General features: G+C 34.5%; 1 protein-coding gene across 1 annotated transcript in view; it reads left to right on the forward strand.

Annotated features, from left to right (window-relative positions):
- Window positions 1-3,491: 3,491 nt before the first annotated feature.
- The window catches only part of LOC113073160 (NACHT, LRR and PYD domains-containing protein 3-like), a 66,955-nt gene continuing 54,184 nt past the window's right edge, over window positions 3,492-16,262 (forward strand). Inside the window, exon 1 of the mRNA XM_026246030.1 lies at window positions 3,492-3,554. The gene's annotated coding sequence lies outside the window, so the exon portion shown is untranslated. The remainder of the gene's footprint in view (window positions 3,555-16,262) is intronic.

Raw genomic sequence — 16,262 nt, forward strand, 5'->3', positions numbered from 1 at the left:
AAAAGTCATGAAAATTCATTTAGATTTAGGTTGAAGACGCATCCACCTTAATTATTAAAAAGTATCGATATTGGTATCGGTATCGGCGATACTGGCCCTGTATTTACTTGGTATCGGATCGATACCAAATCTAGCGGTATCGCACACCTCTAATGGAAGATTTCAGTCAACAAGATAACTAACGTACTGTCCAATGCTAGTAGACCTAGCAGAAAGAAAAATCTGGCATCGTCAGAAATGACAAGACACCTCAGCACTACTATTACACTGTAAACCCTGATAAGTTCACAGAACTCAAAAAATATTTTGTAACAGATTACACAAAAACATTTAAGTGATGTTTTTAAATGTTTTAAGTTTACATAAACTTAAAAAAATGAATTCCAGTTGCCTTAAATTATCTCAGTTATCTTAAATAATTATATTTCTGAACTTATAATAAGGGAGTAATTCACCCATAATTTTATCTATTTTTCAACTCCTATAATGTGGGAAATACACTCAAAATTAGGCTTTTGCTGTCCATCCTCAGTCTAACCACAGGCTCTACTCTTCACCACAACGGTAACACTACAAATCCAACATAACATAAACCTTTGTAAAATCTAATATAACACAACATTTATGTATTAACTTATGTCCCTCTATGTTAATCTTGTGTAAAAACACACAAAATAACACTTCATTTCTAAATTTATTTTCCTTGTTTTCTGATGCAAAGCATGCTGGGAACTAGAAAACACAATCATTTTAAGTTCACCTCAATACAACAAATTTTTGAGTTAACAGAACTTATTTAAATTAAGTCCAATGAACTTTCGTTATTTTTTGAGTGCAATTAACTAATTTCATTTGATTAATTTCACTGTTCGGTTTTACAGTGTACTTCAAGATAAAACTGTTATATATAATTCATATAACTAGACTTGTCACGATAACTAATTTTGCTGGATGATAAATTGTCCAAGAAATTAATGCGATAAACGATAATATTGTTGTTCTAAGACAATTATATAATGATAACTGCATAACAACGCAGGTGGACCTTTTCAAAGATCAATAAACCTTTATTTTATGGCAGATTCAGAGCAAGAAATACCAACATGTTGAATGTGTGGCTTAAAATTTAGCATGTTATATTACATTTATATGCCAGTTAGGGATGCTCATATTGACCGTTTAACCGTGCAACTGCCCAAGCGCTTTGGACAGAAGGAGAAAACGTGCGTGCAACAAATCACTGGGTGCGTTGACGCATGCAACCACATGACTTTAGACATATTTAGCAGAGCAAGCCAAATGAAGCGAGCGAAAAATAGGCCCATTTCTAGAGAAATGGCAATGGAGTTACTTTCAAAATATGCTACGCGGTATTAAAATAAAGCAGTAGTGCAAGTACAATGCAATATCACTTGCGACACAAACCAAAGCTGGCCACTCTAGCAAGACATTATCTCTTTATTCCCGGTACATCTGTGTCATCGGAGAGGGTGTTTTCTGCTGTCCACAGGCTGCGCTCCAGACTAACCCCACATCGTGACATAATTTTTTTTATAATAAAAAAATGACTTTGACGAGAACGGAAGTCCTTATAAGAGAATTTATAAACGCCGACAAAATGGATCAGACTCATCCGCATTTTAAATGGAGTTCAACAGATTGCAAGGAAAGCTTGCATTACTTCAATTTGTTGACCATTCAGTGTCTCATTCTGTCCTGACAAACTTCTCAATCTCAGATGACATTGTAATATTCATGATCAAAACAAGATTACAGAGTCTTCCAACAAAGTATAATTTGGCAACATGGTATCCATCAAGCATGAACCCTACTGTATATGACATCCAACTCAGCAGGAAAATGAAACTGTTATATACTTAACGGATGCTTCAATTACAAAGGACTTTATGTGGCCAGACATGACCATTTGGTTGATCTGGTTGCAAAGGACTTTCAAAAGGTAATTTATGGACATGATAGTAAGATTTACAAGCATAGCACTGTACGATTTAACTGGTTTTATCATAGCTCATCTGACAATGATTACTTTAAAAATATTCCAAATACTCCTGATATTGTAATTAGAAATGAGGTTATGAAATCTGTATCCATCTTTGAGGTGAGCTGCTGTTTTGACCTGTATATGGACCCTTGCTACTATTCTAAACTATTGAAATATCAATCACTGGTAGATCTCATTCACCAACTTGGATACAACTGTAAATTAGTAATTCTGGTATTTGGAAGTTTAGGCCATGTGCATAAACAATGTGATCAGTGTGTGTGTGTGTGTGTGTGTGTGTGTGTGTAACTCCTCTCTCCCGGGTCCTCTCTGAAGCTCCTCGCACTCATTCCAAGTGGGTCTCCTAACAAGGAGGCTAAATGGCTACAGCCAGTAGCGTCTGTTGCTAGTGCGTCTCTTGAGATCGGGGAGTGAGGTTTACCTGCACAGCACTACTCGTTGGCCTCCATTACATGTGTGTGTGTGTGTGTGTGTGTGTGTGCATGAGATACAAACTTGATGTGGCATGATGTGGAAGTTTCAAATTTCAATATTTTATTCAGAATACAACATTGATGACATTAAATGTTTAAACTGAGAAAATGTATGATTTTAAGGTAAACATAGGTTTATTTTGAATTTCATAGCATATACACATCTCAAAAAAGTTGGCACAAAGCCATGTTTACCACTGTGTGGCATCCCCTCTTCTTTTTATAACAGTCTGCAGACGTCTGGGGACTGAGGAGACAAGTTGCTCAAGTTTAGGAATATGAATGTTGTCCCATTCTTGTCTAATACGGACTTCTAGTTGCTCAACTGTCTTAGGTCTTCTTTGCCACATGCACTCATGCAACCCCATACCATCAGAGATGTAGGCTTCTGATTGCTGATAACAACAATTATATTGTGTACAATTAGTGTTGGGGGTATGATTATGGTCTGGGCAACACTCCACAAACCTCTCCATGCAGCCATGCTTGGACAGAGCGGGGAAAGCAGAAAGACAAACCCGCCTGGGGTACAGAACAGAACCATTATAAGCATATATAATTACAATTCACAATTACATGAGTTGTAAACAAAATGTGATAGAGACTGCTTCCAATGAAGAGACTGTAAAGAAAGAACAAAGTTAGATCGGATTACAGGTTCAGTTGGTGGAGTTGGGATTGAAGGTAATTATTTGTGCACTTTCTGTGCAAATGATCTATAACACCTCATTCACACCAGCAAGCACATGAAACTACTGTGTATCTTTTCCATTATTTGACAGAATCTGTCAGCTTAGCCTTCATCCCTAATATGTATTGAAATTATACTGAAGTATCTGTGCAACTACAGCAATACAGTTTGCTGAGAAGTCATCTTTCTAAGGAACCAGATCAGTGTGTGTGTGTGTTTGTGTTGATGTCTGTCATTCTTCTGACTCTCATGTCTTCCTGAAAGAAAACAGGAAGTAGGTTTCACTAGTTTTACAGAAGTAAAAGAAATTTCAAAGCTGTTATTCAACACAACGGTTCGGAGGAGAAAATAGAAATATTGTCTTGAGGTGAGTGTGTGATCTTTTTTTTAGTTATTTTCATGTATGAGTGGCATCTTATGATATATCATTGGTCACTCTGAGCTTCTGAGACTTTAATTCTGTGCTGAAGTCATTTTGATGCTTTTATTTAAAGCTCTTGATGTCGTGATCAAACATGATCAAGTGTGTCTGTCAGTGAATCATGGAGAGCTGCTCATTCTGATGTTGTCACACTGTGTGAAATCACTGTTTCTCAGTTTAATGTGATTGTTAGTGAGTCTTTGATTTCAGTATTTCTCATCATGCACTCTTTACTCTGAGACAGAAATTATCGCTCCACATCTTCGTGTGTCTGCAGACAGTGATGAGTGCTATAACATACTTCTTTGATACAACGAGCAGCATTTCTACTTCCATAAAAACGGTTCACTTCAGTTCACTGTAGATGTTGAACAACAAAAGTATAGAAATATAAAACTCTCAATATTGAAAACTCCCATTGCAAAAAATAAAGTGCCCTTAAATGTATAAAGTTTGAAAGTTGATAAAGACTGAATAGCTATATATCATAACAACGCTTTTTAATGAATTCACACATAATCTGTGCTTTCATGGATGGCTGAAAATCCCCAGTTAACTATAACACAAAATCATTTCTTTTACCCCACAAATAAAGTAAATGGAAATACCAGAAGCAGTAGGAAAATATTCATGAACTATTTCTGCTTGTTCTTTCCATTTCTCTCTGTTCACCATGTTTTACAATATTGAGCTGCTGTTGTTCACAATGAAAGTAAGCCAGTTCAAGTGCATTTAAACTGCAGAAAACCTAAATGTGAGTAAAATACAATAGTGTAGAACTGCAGGTCAGTGTAGCACAGTACAATTTCATCCAGGCACACAAGAAAGAAAATGCCTCCTTTCTCTTCAGACTCAAGCTGCTCAAACCCCCAAAATTTGGGGGCCCCAAGCAAAATGGACATGGAGGCCCCCCGCATGCACACAAAGCCTACAGGAACCACAGCATAGCGATACAGTTTAAGTTCACCCGCACTTAATATAAATAAAAAAGGTTTACAGTGCAAGTACTGCATGAAAAAATAGTTTGGTGGGAATTCAGTAGTGATTTGCAATAATATGGCAGCAAACACTTATCAGTTTAAACTCTGGGCTGTGCAGGATATCAGCTATAATTATAGAGCTTGTGGTACCTTCTGCTATATAGAGGAAACATCAGCACTGAGAAGTGAAGCATCTGTTGATGTTGAGGATGAAGTTGATGGTGTAGCTGAAAAAAAAAAAAAAAAATCTGAAATTACCTGTGAAGTACGTTTTACCATTTCACTGTTAACATATTGACAGAGGTCACTATTAACAGCTCAGGGGTGCGTTTCCCAAATCCATAGTTGCTAACTAAGTTAGAAGGTAGACACTTTGTAATAACAATCATTAATAGATGGTAAATTGATAGTTAATTAATATTTAGTTAATTATAGTTTAACTGTTAGCAAACAGTATTTTTACTTAATATAAAGCTTACCGAAAACTTAAAAGATATGTTAGTATTTCCATATTTTGATATTAGAAGGGACGGGATGCAGGCAGCTTCTTTCACTACCAATGCTTAAAAACATCCCAAGCTAATGTTTGATGCACAGAATTTATTGTGTGGTTTTCATAACCCCCATTTGGTAAATAGATTATAGTATAGCATGCTATTTGCTGTGCCTCTTTCATCATTGTTCATGTGTTCACATCCTCATTTAGTGAGAGGATAGAAGTTGAAATCACCGGAGCGTCACGCGCGCTTCAGTGTGTGTTAATAAAGGAACACGTGGTTCTGCTTCATTCACTAACAGAGACATGCAGAACATGCAGGATTCATATTTAAATAGACTGTTACAGCTTAATATTTATACAGATATTAGTCCATATCGTGATTTGAAGTGCAATTACCTATTTTTAATTAATTCATTCAAAATTTGGCAAATTATGTGTCATTCTGCGTTAAACTGTAAATTCCGTTTTTATGACTGGATTCCGCGATTCCCTCCGCGTTTTCTGCATCGCGGAAATCATAGGGCTCTAGTTGTGGTATACCAGCTTTATCTTGCAATGGACAAACACCCCAAAGTTCTCTGTAAGTTTGCTCGTGCCCTCAAATCAGAACACTGCTGACTCCTTGCAGTATGCGATTTCTGATCTGCGTCTTCCTTATACCATTAAAAAAAAACATATTCCTTCCGTTCAAAAAAAAAGTTGCACTAACTGTTCGTTACAAGCAGCATTTAGGTAGCTAACATAAACATATTTTTGCTAGCCTACCTGCTGCAAAATTACACCATTTGTACAAGACTGACAAGTACTGATGAACTATTTTATCCAGTGTAATTTATCACTTATCTTGTTTTTTCTTATCATCCTCTTCCTTTCTCTTCTTTCTCTTCTGGCTTCCTGAAGCATAATTCCGCTTCGTGACTGCCGAGGAGGTTTTGTATTTTGCAGGTAGCAGAGATCACGTGGTTGCCTGGCTGCTGTCAGCGACTACTGAGAGGGGGGGCCCCTTGAGGGGGATCGCGATAACAGTGTCATTACACGTTACTGCATTGATGATCAAAGGGGCGCGCACACATTGTCGTTGCATTTTATTCTTAACCAGTCGTTGTCTTGGGGCCCCAGGCCAGCTCGGGGCCCCAAGCTATTTCTTGGTTTGCCTGCCTTGTCGCGATGGGCCTGGACGTGATAGACTGAGATTAAGACTCCAGTTTCACATTTTGCATCTGCATAACAAAGTCAGTTATTTTAAACATGCAATGATTCAAAATAAAACTAAACAAGATGTGTACTAAAAAAATATATATATTTAGAAAAAAACATAATAATGAATGAAGCAGCACATCTCTTGCACGTCACACTCAACATAAAAAAATATATATATTTAGAAAAAAACATAATAATGAATGAAGCAGCACATCTCTTGCACGTCACACTCGGCAGCATGCGCACTGAACACGCAAAAAGAGTTATTTGGCACACGTAAAATATTTGAATAATAATTTGTCCCACAGTCCGCCTGTTCTTACCGCACAACAAATGCAAGCTAAATCTCCGCAGTGTTCTCGTTGAGTGTACAATTTCTAAAATGTTATTAGAATTAATTCATTTCTAAAATGTTATGATATTCAGTAAACCTGAAACAGATCACAGCAGTAGACCTTCACAGTCATCAGCAACGTGGTAAACATTCGTGCTGGTATGCATATGAATTTAATACAAAGCATTCGTAATGTTCATGACCTTAACCCATTATTATAGTTGATAAGACCAATGAATGGAGATGAGTTGTTGATCAAAATTAAAATAGGCATTAGTTGGCTTTATATGGAAAGTTTCAAGTTAACTGAATTAATAATTACTATATGATGTAAACTTAATCTTTAAATCTTTACGGACATGACACTGAAGAGTCCTGACCTCGTAAGTCAAGCTCTTATAAAGTCACTGCTGTTTAGACATTTTTCAGAAAGGTCTCCATCATTCTACAAAATACTTACTGTTGACATAAAAAAGGGCAGCCTTTGATCTCTCATTTTCAGTTAAAAACATTTTACTATGGGTGCACAAACAGCGATTTCATTCTCATTTCTTTTAAAGCATGTCAATGAAGTAAAATACAGATAAAGTTGACATTTGCATGGAATTGTTTAAATATGCAATTTGTAGATTCTGTGTTCCCAAGAAAGTTTGCTGGAGTTAAATAATAGTAAGACTAAAGAGTTATGTTAAGAGAAGTTTTGTTCCTTTAAAGGGGTGTTCAACCGGCTATTTTTAAAGGCTTGATTGTGTTTATAGGGTGCACAGTAACTTGTTCATGATTTGTTTAAAGGGGTCATCCGATGCAAAATTCACTTTACAAGTTGTTTGAACATACATGTGTGTTGGAAGTGTGTGTACACATTCACCCTATAATGATTAAAAACCACAGAGTAGTTTTTTTTTATTATTATTCCCATTTTAAATCAGGCTGTTCTGAGATTCCTCTCAGAATTACAGTAGGCGGACAAGCTAATGGGCATTAGCTTGCCGCGGCATTAACTGAATTCAGTCGCGTGTTAAAATTATTTGCTTACCCACCGCCAGTTGGCGCAAAGGGACAAATTTTGAACTGACTGTAATAATAAAATGACGGTTTGTAAATGAAGATGAAAGGACAAGTAAAACATCAATAGCATTATATTATAATATTTTAACATCCTTAAAAACCATTATATATATATATATATATATATATATATATATATATATATATTATATTATTATTATATTATATTATATATTATATATTTTATGAAACACTCACACATGGATTAAAAAATATATATTTTCATTCAAAAATAAATAAAGAAAATCCTTCAAGTTCCATATGAGGAACCGCACTAATAGCAAAAATTCTTATTAACTGCTATTGTTCTTGATTTTTCAAACTGTCTCCAATTATGTCTTAACTGTGTGAGCAAAAATTGAGTATGGTATATTTCAGCTGTTTTATGCGCTGGTGCCTCACGCGCACATATTAATTGTAAACAGCGCAGTTCAGCATGAGCAGAGGTCTACTGTGGCATATTTTTGCTCTTTATAATATTTTTCCTGTCGATACTGAAACACACGTGAACCACAAAGCCTATTTTACCTAATAAATAATAGTTTAGCTGCAAATACGCAACATCACGAATATGGAATTTGTATGTGTCCAGAATGAGAGAGGTAAACCCAAAATGTAAGCTAAGTGGATATACTGTATATCAATTTATTTTATTTACTTATTTATTTTGTGTTAACCCATTTTTTTAATTGCATATGAAAATTTAAGAATAAAAAAATCCTCCTACCCCCTAAAAATTATCTTCACATTCACTTGTGCGCTCTTGCGCAATACCTTCCTCTCGCGTTGCTCAATTTTGGATGACATAAAAGTGTTTGATATAAAGGTTGCTGTCCCATTTTGTATATGAATTGTTAATTTAATTTTTTTAAATTATTTTGTTAGTTTCATGGTAACATGCAATCAAGGTCTTCTGTTATATAGGCTATATTTAACATTCACTGTGGCATTTTCACTCGTTTAAACTTACAATTTTTAAGATTTTAAATTCAGACACAGACACAACCACAAAAACATGACTAGGTCTTGAGGGAAATATAGGTTTTATTATATTATTTTATTTTATTTTATAAAAACCGCCATATAAAATACAACTACTAACATATAACATTAACAGATTTTTAAATGTATTTAAAATAAGTGTATTTTAAATTAAAGTGTGGTCAACAGAGTTCCTTGGGGAACGTAGAAATTCGTTGATCCGGTCCTTTATGAGCCTGGGCCTAATCTAGGCTATCCAGGTTTTTTTGGGGGGTTTTTTGCGCATCTGAAAATGACTTCGTTCATCACATTCACTTCACACGCTCTGGCGCAGATCAGCCTCCCATGTTGCTCAGCTGTGGACGATTTAAAAATTTTGATATAAAGGTTACTGTCCCATTTTATGCAGGAGTTGTTCGTGTAAAATAATCAAATTATATTGTTAGTTCTAATTATATTGTTAACACAAGTTCATTTAAGCTATTTAACATGCACTGTGATATTTTACCATTTTTCCTTATAAACTCCTTGAGAATTTAAAGTTTGTTTAATAGTATATAAATTCAAGTAGATTTTTTTTTTTATTTAATTTAATTGCTTAAATTATTTTAACTAATTAATAATATGTTATCATGTTAGAAAATACGTGTTTATTCTTTAGGAAAATAAGAGAAAAAATAAGGGACAATCTGAATATTTGTTTTGCTTCACCTATTTATGTAGGCTACAATTATATAATAATAATAATAATAATAAAATAATGTCATCAAACAATATACCATTGGCCTGAGTAATTTTGACCATTATAGAATTGTGACTTTAAAGATTAGTCATTTAGGTGGTAAAATACTGTGAAATAAATAATGGCATGGATTTTAGAGCATAACTGAAGGTTTATGAAACATTAGACAATAAAGCATTTTTTTAAACAACGGAACTTAAAGTTGTGAACTAAAATATTATTTCAACCATATAGCATGTGAAAAAATAAAATGCACACTTTTCATAATATTTTATTATTAATAAAATGCATAAAGTTTCTGGTGTTTGGATTTGTACTTCAATATAATGAGCTCCAAGTTTAAGGATAGCCCTAGACAAGGCTCTCTCTCTCTCTTTAACAGCATTAGCTCAAGGAAATACATCTTCCTTCTGTTAGACTTTTCCTGCCTTGCTAAATGTTGGTCTCATGATCAATAAGTTGTATTCGCCTCAATCTGATTCAGAAAAGTCAAACCGCAGACAGTGAAGCCTCGGAGACCCATGCGCTGTGAGGCGGGAACAGAGGACTCCGCTTGGTCTTAAAGCCTTCCGCAAACATCCACAATCACAAATAACAATGATTTTCGTAAATTAATTATTAATTATTAATTGATAATTTGTTATTATCATTATGGTCTTGTGAAAATAATAATATGGGCTGCGAGAAAATAATGAATACAAAGAGTAGTGCTGCTGAGTGCAGGCATGTTTCAGCCCAGTAACACACAGATCCTCACAGCCAAAACACAGACCGAATTCTGTTCAGCTGGAGGGGGTTGGGTTTTTTTTGGGGTGTAGTTATGTATGGCTTGTGGGGGTCTAGATAAAGGTGTGAATTGCTCTTTCATATGGACAGTGTCTTATGAGGCTTTCAAAGTTGCTGAACTGGTTTATATATGACTGTTGTTTTGGTTATAGACTAAAAAATGGTCTGCCCCCACGTAAGATTTTTCTAGTTCTTGTCGTTCGTTTGTTATATTTAACTAATTTATTTAAAAATTGGTTTAAATCATAAATCTGATTTTTTTTTTCTAAAAAAAAAAAAATCTGGGATTTTTTTTTGTTTTTTTCTGGTCCATTTGCTATTGCCCAAATTTAAAAGCAAGTAAAGAAGGCTACCTTTAAAATCACTTAAGTTGTCAATTACTAAAACAATTTTTACCTCTTGTGTATTTTGTTGATTACAATGAGAGAACTTGAGTTTAATTGTGAGGACGGTTTATTAATTCATCCATTCTTTAGAGATTCAAAGATTTAATCGTGCAGGTTTAATTTGATTCATTTCTTGTTTTAAGCTAATTAGGCATAAATAATGGGAACGAAATTATACAGTGCTTCACGTTTAAACATGCAACAATTTCTTAATCAGTTTACAGACAAATGTCTTTTTCCCAATAAGTTATGTCAAAATAAAGGACAGGTAATGAATAACAAAAATGCATATTGTTTTATTAAAGAAAAAATATATATATTTAAATTATAAATTAAAATATAGGCCTAATATATGAATATATTGACATTTTGACAGATCAAGTAGGCAAAACTGACGTCTATTAGCGAAAATGTGCTTTAATGTGCTTGTTTGATAACTTGTGGTTAAAGCACCACTCAGCGGTCAAAGGCTGCAAATGCACCTTATACCACCGTCGGAGGTACGTGCAGCGGTAAAAAGGGCCTTTTGAAAGTCTACCTACTGTACATTCTTCTGCACAGGTTCTATGAAGCCCCTCCCTCAGAAATACACAATGGCCTCAGATTGGTTAGCTGGCTCAGTGTGTCATAATTCGCTAACCACCTAGTATGGCGAGTGGAATGTGACAGGATTACCTGCTGAAGTCGACAGTCATGTACTTTTACGTGTGAGAAGGGTACGCCACCTCAACTAATGCGTGATAAGTATGCCGCCTCAACTGACGTGTGCCAAAAAATTTAATAAATTATTCATTAAGTACATTTCTGCATTACACTTACCCTCTAAATAATACATCATCATCGGAGGTGTAATTTTACCAAGCATTAAACAGTAATAAAATGAAAGAGAACATGTTTTTCTATAATCCAGTGATTCAAGTTAAAATAAGTAATATCTTAATTACACTTTCATGCATATAGTAATGTATTTGATTTTACTTAAAGGGAAGTATTTGTATTTTACTTAAAGGATAGTTCACCAAAATCAAGAACTTCATAATCAAGTAATCGCTGAGTAATCATTTATTCATTTTCATGTCTTTCCAAACCTGCAGGATTTTATTTCTTCTGTGGAACATAAAAGTTATTCTAAGACTTTCCTATAATCCAATACTTTTTCCATGTCCCTCAAAGATATGATTTTTGGCTTCCGATAAGTACAATGGCCAAGTACAATGGCCAAGTATGACCCATAGTCAAAATTCGTGCTCTGCATTTAACCCATCCAAAGTGCACAGTGAAACACACACCCGGAGAAGTGCCACTTTGTCACTTTAGTAGTTTATCAATTTATTTTCTGGTATTTTTTCCTCCCATTTTAATTTGTTGACTTCTGCTGTTTACAGATTTCATTACTTAAACATTGTTCGTACTCTGCTTGCTCATGGAATAAAGCAAAGTATAAAAAATTGACACTGCTTTATTTTTAAGAGCCAGTAAGATGAAAATTATAAGCTTCCTACTGTTTATAAGTCCTGTACATTAGGTTTAAATCCATCCAAGGTTAAAAAAACATTGTCATTTTGTCAAAATATCATTTTAAAATTACCTCAATTCTCAGAGATCCCCAAACGGTTCGCGCGAAGCTGTTCAAAAGATTCAGTTTCCTTAAACCCCACCTTTCGGTAGCATACTGTGTTCTGATTGGTCAACTAACATAGTCAGGTTTGATTGGTTGTTCCACACACACCTCCACGGTAAACTATGCGTTAGCATCTGTTTGGGGTGAATTATGTCTTATTCCTCTCACTGCGAAGCAAACAGTAAAATAAAAAACTTGAACATTCTCGCTGCTTTTTCTTCTTTGTGGGTGTGTTCAAGCCGCGCACTTCAGTTTGAATCTGAATAGCGCGTTCAGCGCGGGGGCGTGGTCACATTAGAAGGGAGACATGAAAAACAGACATCGCGTTGTTTTCATATGGATTACTTTATCACAGAATATCTGTTTTCAGCAGTACTTGTTTAGTTTTAAAGTATACGTCAAGCTTTCTATAGATATCGCTCTCATATCTCTTCGTTGAGTACTATCACACCAACCAGAGCATCTGTGTGGGGGGTGGGGCAGGTCAGAGCTTCGTTTCTCCCAACACGGTAGGCAGAGATTATTATGCAAAGTGTTCCTAGTGACGTACATAGAGATGGGCAAAAGATTTGAAATCTATAACGACTCGTTTCAGCGATTCAGAGTCGACTCCTTACTTTAGATGCCAAATAACTTATAAATCGTGTACTTTTTGGTTTAATTACTTTGCACATTGTTTACACTGATGGACAGCTACATCATACACTGTAATACAGGTAATTTTTGATTTCCCATCTGTGTGGCTCTTTAATATTGTGGGAAGAGGTCTTAAAGCCATCACAATTCACTGAATCATAATTTTGGATTGTGAGAAATCTAGATAAATGAAAAAAACACTAAGAATAAAAATCAAAGTATACTTTCATATTATGATCCAACTGTTTTTATGACTTAAAAAATACAAAAAAGTCACAACATGAAAATCATGTGATGTTTCAGATGAAAGTTTAATCATTTAATAACAAATATATTATTGGTTGGAGTTTTTGTAAATGTTTTACAATAAAATCATTAACCTTTAACTGTTATTTAATTAACAAAAGTACAAATAAAATAATAAAAAATATTAAATATAGTTTATAAATATACACCATTACACCATTATTTAGATTCTCCTGATTAAAAAGAGCCCAAAATCACCATAATCTGTCATTATCTAAAGATATTCCTCGTGAAGTTATAACACGCATTTAACTACACAGGAGCTTGGCAAAAAGAAAAAACATCAAAGGTATCTGTAATGGGGATTTCGTTCATAACCTCATGAAACATCATATATCATAGAAAAAGGCACGTCATTATTTGCAGAAAATCCATCATTTAGATCCTAAGATATCTCTCATAAAGCTATAATACATAATCAGTTATGACATGTAGCTGAGTAAAATATAAATTAATTAAAAAGAAATTTCCACCCTGCCAACGAGATGACTTCTCAGAAACCAAATCAGCCCCTGCCAGTACTCTATGCTTTTTGGGGGGGGCATTCTTTAAACTGGCGGCTGTCCTCTTGTACATTTGCCTTTTTGGGTGGTACTCTAGGTATGGGCCATTCCCGAGCTCGGAGCCCTTCCCCGGACAGCACGCCAAATACGCATACCATGCCTCAGCTAATTCTATGTAAGCGTGAACTAGTGAAACACAGTTTAAAAGCTTCCTACCGTTGGCCCTCCTTCACAAAACTTAACATCTAGCACAGTTTTATCAAAAGTATTTTAGACAAATGTAATTAAGCAACATTTCAAAACTTTAACCCACGGGGAAAATCAACTCATTAACAGTTTAAAATAGCCATAGGAAAAAAAAGTGGACTTGGTAACCCTGCATACAACACAAGTTGCAGGAGTCAGATCTGTTGCAGACACAGAAATCACTGGAGCGGCCAATAATGGTCAGAAATTCAGTGGGAGCAGGATTATGAAAACAGTCCCCCGTAGCGCTGTAATACAAAACTGCACTGGCGACTGTAGAAAGCAAAAGCTGAATTCTCTACATTTTGGGCGATTCAGAAATCCCGGCCAGACACATTTTTTTTAGGACCAAAAAGAGGACATGTCCGGGAAAAAGAGGAAATATGGAAATTCTTGCACAAAATAAATTCAAGCACTTTCAAGGACCTGCATCAATGTATGTTTATTTTCAAAATATTTCCAGGTCCTTGAACCTGACCCGTGGGGACCCTGTCTCAGGCTTAAAGGAGGCCAACAAGGCTCCACCCACTTTGTTGCATGATCCCGGGGGCAGGGTTTATGTTAATTTCAGGGTTTGTGATGTCACCAACCCAGGAAGAAACTTGTAGTCCCTACCAGCCGTTTTGCTGTAGGTCTTAAAAAGAAAATTCTGCAAAAGAAAATTTCTCCCTTTGCATTTAACTCTGAACATTGTAACTTTGTAAATTATGTTTATGCTGAAACAACAACATTACACACTAACTAAAGTTAAAAAGGTGAAATCATAATCAGTCACCCCTTTAATACTGTTCCTCCTGAACCATTAAAGTTGAGGCAATTACATACTTTAGCATTGAAATTGACAAGCATCAACTGTATATTTTACACAGCAGGCGAATAGTGCCTATAAGAAGGCTCAGCAGTGATTATCTTTAGTGAGAAGGCTAAAGGGTTTCAATGTAAGACAGGATATATTAACAGCAGTGTATCGAGTTAAAGTTATAAGCTTTAATAGCAGGTCAAGAGGTATAGCTATCTTGATACCCCAAAAAAACTGATAATATACATTTGTATTTATTTCATATAATAATTTACATTTAATTTACTTTACTTGGGAATTTCATTTAATTGGTGTGTTTCAGAACATGTTTTTGCAGCTGAGCAATTACTATACGTAAAATTAAATAAAAATCTATATACTCTGAACAGTGCACATGTATGCATTTTATTTCATTAAGAAACTAATTCATCTCGAATGTAGTTACATAACCCTTTCATTTTTTCTAGCGAAAGTTATCATAGTTGGGTAAACTTTTATAGTGGTGAATGAGAGACTACATTAAATATATGTTTTGTCACAATAGTGTTTCTACAAGAGGGGAAAATATAAAGAATTTGATACGATTACAATGCTGATGACCATTAATCAATTTCAATATCTTGATTAAATATCAATTCACATGAATAGGCCTACTCTACTTACTTTTCTTGGGTTAAATTCAGGATTTTGCATTAATTAATATTCACTTGTGTGTGCTTATACGAGTATCTTTTTAAAATGTATCATTTGAAAATCTAGTGTTTGATCATGTCTAATTTATTTATTTAAATGCAAAACTTAAAAAATAAGTAAGCAGTAAAGACCTGCAATACTCCTTTGAGCAACTAGACTAGATACATGTTTATTTATTAGAGTGGGTAAACAATGGGATTGCAGATGGAAATAAAAAAAAATTTCTGGCCATAAAATGACTTTAATTTGCCTCTTTGCATTGAATTTAAAACCCTTTTCTCCATTTAATATGGAGCTAAAAGTGTTTCAATAAAGGTAAATGCACACACAACATTCACATATGCACACATAGGATTCATACGTGCACACACATGACTCATAAATACACAAATGCGTACAAAATTCACAAATGCACACACAAAATTTAAAAAGCACAGAAGATTCACAAATGCATACAAAATTCAGAAATGCACAAGACAAGATTCAGAAATGTATTTCTGATGCACACACAAATATATCTTGATTTACAAATGGACTGTGAACTTCACTGCATTTGTGTATGAATAGGAATATCTCCCTTGTTTTAGCCAATCACAAGAACGCACTCCACGTGGCAAGGCAAGTTAAGTTTATTTATATAGCACATTTCATACACAATGGTAATTCAAAGTGCTTTACATAAAAGAAAGTAAAATAATAATGAAGAAAAATAATAACAAGAATAAAACAAGCAATTTTAAAACTTTTAAAATTATTTAAAAATTTACTTATTTAAAATGAATTTAAAACAGTTAGAAAATGATTTTACATAAAATAAAATAAAAAACCTGTGAAAATATAGTGAAATCAGTTGGGACATTGCACAATGCTCATT

Source organism: Carassius auratus, unplaced genomic scaffold, assembly GCF_003368295.1.
Source record: "Carassius auratus strain Wakin unplaced genomic scaffold, ASM336829v1 scaf_tig00011483, whole genome shotgun sequence".
Lineage (NCBI taxonomy): Eukaryota > Metazoa > Chordata > Actinopteri > Cypriniformes > Cyprinidae > Carassius > Carassius auratus.